Here is a 4,395-nt window from a genome sequence, read left to right as displayed (position 1 = left end):
TATAATATCGAAAATTTTGAACGGTACTAGCTGAACTTTTCAATTAGTCTGTAATATAGTCTATTTCAAAGGAATTTCTATTAAATCGATACAAATAATCCATGAAAATTCTTATTAATTTTAAGGCATAAAATTGGATGGCCCAATCTGTTAATTATCGAATGATATAGTTCAATTTTAATTTAAATTACAACAAATACTAATTACCCAACATAATTGTTTGTGTCTCACTATTTCTTCGCAAATCAACCTATAAAATTAAATAATGTTGCATTAATTACAGAATTATTCAGGTATTGTCACAAAAATAGGAACTTCTCCCATGTTTTTTAGTTTGACCATAAATTACACCGCAGATTTTCAATGCAACTAAAAAAAATTAATTATTCATAAAAACATTCTCATATCAAGATTTTTTGAACTTATGTTGCTAAGCGAGTTTTAGTTTAGTAAAGCTAATCAAAACTTCATTTGGAGAACTAGTAAATCGAATATGCACTTGATCTTACTTCATATATAACACTAATGCGGGTTAATTACATTTGAAAAGATTTTTGAAGTATTCTGACCGAAATCTTGAAGCTAAATTACTTGAAGTTATTTTTAAATTGTACTCGTTTCCCCTATTTGCAGTTATAAAAAAAAGCATGTTATTGCAATTCTTGTATGTAATGAAAATAATGAATTGAATTCAAATATGCCGAGCAAAATATTCAAATATTTGTGATTCCAAAGTAATTATTTGAAATAAATTATTGCTTTATCTCTTGAAGCTTTTTTACTAAAAGTGAGTTTCGACAGCATAGAATAAAGAATACACAATTTCTTCTGTAGCCCTATATGATATAACACATTACAAATTGCAAAAGAAGTTCAAATGTTATGCTAATTTTGCAAGTTTATGTAATTTCATATTACAAAAAAAAAAATTGATTCCTCTGTCGTTCTCTAAGATATTTTAATTTTTGACACAAAAGAACTTTTGATCAGATATGCAGGAAAAGTTATCAAAAATATAATTAATTCTATATCTACCTATAAGTAACAAATATGAATATATTTTTATAGCAAAATGCACTGTTTTTAATTTTAAATTGTATTTCACTGACTTGTTGTACCTTAACTCCTTCGCATACAAAATGTGTCTGACACACGTATCGAATTACTCAATGTTTAATTTTAAATATGCAAATAAATGACATCATTAAGTAATTTAAAATACAAAAATATTTAGAAATGCTTCAACATCTCAAATGCTCTGCATATCATTACAGGAATTAAGAAAACAATAAACGTCCCGGATAGGATGGGTCTTCTATTTACGAAATAAGAATATTTGTACGTCAAGAAGTTAATAAAGTTCATTTTTTTAAGCGTCTGATAGATTATTGATTACTTTGACTTTGAAACTATAACAGAACTTTTTTAAAATTTTTATTTATTTATTTATTTTTGTCAGATAACGAAAAAAGAAACTTCAGGCGATAATCGTTCTCTAAAATACTACAATATTGAGATCACATGTGGCCCCCGACAATTGGCATGCCCTAGGAACGACATAGGGTTTGACGGTTTTTCAAATTGATTTCATTTTTTATTATTTTATATAAATTAAATAAAATATTTTTCCTTATTCCATTTTTTTTTTGACAAAAATTCGAAAACCGATTAAAAACGTTTTTTTTTTTTTTTTTTTTTTTTTTTTTTGGAAATATTGAATTTGAAAACCGGTTTTTCAAAAAGTCGGGTTTTGTATAAACCCTAGAACGACATCACGGCGAATCTTTAAAAGAATCAAATGTCTCAACGGAAATTATGAAAATTTGATTTCTCCTGGGAAACAAAGTATTATTATACAGGGTTGCTGCACTGACCTTCTTCATATCAAATTTTAAAAATTTGGCTATTTTTCAAAGCCTTGAGATTTTTTACTGGGGCTTAGATGCATTCTTTTGGAATTTTTAAAATTTTATTTTCATTCGCAACTTTTAAAATAATTTTTTATATTTAGATTTGTTGTTTTTTAACGTAAAAATGATCATAATGTCTGATATTCAACCTTCAAATTAGATAGTTCCTCAGTAAAACAAGATTTCAATCCTATTTGTAACTATATTTCGACTACGTTTTTTGGAACTGAAAAAAACCTCAGCAATGAAGTGACAGTGGTTTTACCCTAAATTTAAGAAGAGAAAAATTTTCAAAAGTAATATTTAGAACAACGTAGTGTATTCGACTTAGGAGACTAGTTAGAAAATATTAAAAATAAGACAGTTCGATTTAAAAACTTTTATCATTTATTGTGAACAATATATTATGAATCTAAAAGATCATTTTTTTTCATATTAGTAGCAAATATATACATATACTTACTGTTAGTCAATTATTATAAATAAGGAATCGTTTTATATCTGTTATAACAAAAGTGAAAAATGATATAACTCTCATATGAATTGTTTTATTTACTCAATATGACCAAGAGTTACTAAGAATAGAATTTTTTCACTTCAGATAGTTATGAAAAGGTTTAAAAAATTATCACTTGCCCACTTTTGTATTGATGGAGACTTGTATGTATGTCAGTCTAATACTTTTCGAGTGATAATTCGCTACAATCAGTAAAATAAACGCTACAATCAGTTTATCAAATAAAGCAATCCTATTATTGGGAGACTTCTCAGCTTGTTAAAAAAAAAATCTAGTACCTAAGTTTCTCCTTTGCGGATAATACTGGGATTCACAGTTTTGCATTATTGAATAAGAACAAATCTTTTCTTAAGCTTTTCGTTCAGAGTTCATCCCGTTCGCAGAGAGGTGACACACAGTAAGATGAGTGAATAAGAGCAATTCTTTTTTATAGTCCTTGACCTTCTTCCCGTTGATTGTGGTTTCTTTCAGTTCTTTTTCCCGCTTTTTATTTTGAATTATATCCTTTTATTTTAATTCGGACTTTATATTTATTTTTCGTATAACTCGCTCTATATTGAAAACACTGTGCGGTTCTTACGCTAAGTAATTCCGCTGATAATTGGAATTTACTGTATTAATAAATAAAAAGAAACATCTCCAATTCATTCTTTCAACCCGCACCTATGCTAATTAAATCAACCTCACCGAAAGCATATGCAAAAGCACAGGGTTTCTGTTTCAGAGAAATGATATAATGTTAGAAATTTAAACATTACATTTAATTATTCGTATGAATAGTTTCAACTTAAAACTATTCATAAATTTTAAATAAGAAACAATATATATATTATTAATTTCTTATAAATATTTTAATTTTGTTTAGCCAATATGCATTCAGAATACGTTTTATTCCGAAAATCAATTGAATAGCATAATTCGATGAAAAAATTGTGACGTTTTGTTTACTTATGTGTACTTACTTACCACATGTGATTCCTCTTACACTATTTCAAGAAGTTTGCTTTAATAGAATATTTCGAAAATTTTGAAATTTTTAAAATTTTTAAAATTTGAAAATTTCGAAAATTTTGAAATATTCTATATTTTGTCTTTTTTGAGCATCTTAAAATGGAACGTTTGTTCTTTCCTCCCCCTCCCCCCCAAAAAAATATTAGGCCGCACTAACCTGCAAGTTTGAAATAATATGAAACAAATAATAAGAAGCATATTCTTAAATGTAAAAGCTTAATTTTAATGTAGATGATTTCGAGTATACGATCCTGATAAAGCAAAATGAAAAGACAGAGTTAAAATATTTTGAAAATGCTACTAAAAAATATCAAGGTGTTTTTCGGAAAGAAATTTTATAGCTTCCAGGCATACTTAATTCATTTGATAATCTGGCAGCTTTCCTTAAACTTAAAACAAAAGAAAAAGAAACGGCATTTTAAAATTACAAAATCAGTCGTAGAATAAAGTATCCTTCTTGTGCAGATATTAATTTAACCCAATTTGCTTTTAACTTTTTATAAACAGAAATCATTAACGTATAAGATAAAAATCTTTTAAATATTGGAATGTTTTACTAAAAAAAAAAGGCATGTTAGATAATCTGAGAAAAGAAATGAAGTGTGCGTTTTTTTTTTCTTTCTTTCTTTCTTTTTGCTTTTTGAAAATTAATTTTATGTTTATATATTTTCAAATTTTTGATTTATTAAGCAAAAGTTTGATATTTACATGAAAAAAATTCATAAATATTTTTAAGGTTGATTTAATGTTGGTTTTAAGGTAAGGTGGACTCAGTTTACTTCCGATAGAAATAATTTTAATATAAAATGCAAAAATTGTAATAATCGCATAAAACATATGTACGTACTACTTTAACAATACAAATTAAACTTTTTCATAAAATTTACAACAAAATAGTACTTTTTTAAACTTCTTTAACTTGAAATATATTTAAATGAATATGATTTTTTACTAATT

Source organism: Argiope bruennichi, chromosome 3 (assembly GCF_947563725.1).
Source record: "Argiope bruennichi chromosome 3, qqArgBrue1.1, whole genome shotgun sequence".
In the NCBI taxonomy this organism is placed as follows: domain Eukaryota; kingdom Metazoa; phylum Arthropoda; class Arachnida; order Araneae; family Araneidae; genus Argiope; species Argiope bruennichi.
Note: the sequence above shows the minus strand (reverse complement) of the source record.